The sequence below is a fragment of the Penaeus monodon genome, chromosome 22 (genome assembly GCF_015228065.2).
Source record: "Penaeus monodon isolate SGIC_2016 chromosome 22, NSTDA_Pmon_1, whole genome shotgun sequence".
NCBI lineage: Eukaryota > Metazoa > Arthropoda > Malacostraca > Decapoda > Penaeidae > Penaeus > Penaeus monodon.
In genome coordinates, this window is record NC_051407.1 from 4741294 (window position 1) to 4741512 (window position 219).

Genomic DNA, 219 nt, shown 5'->3' on the forward strand with positions numbered 1-219 from the left:
AAAAAGCAGTAGCACTTAGAGTAACCCGAAACGCCGAGACTAGTGCGAGCAGTAGGGAGAAAACATACACACATACATACACAAACGCCGGCGATGTTTATTGGAAAACAACGAAGGGGGAAATATGCCTACGAGGGGAGAGAGAGAGGGGAACGGACGCAGCCGGCGATAGTGAGGGGAACAGAAGGAAAGGGAGGAGAGGATTGGAAAAGGGGAGGA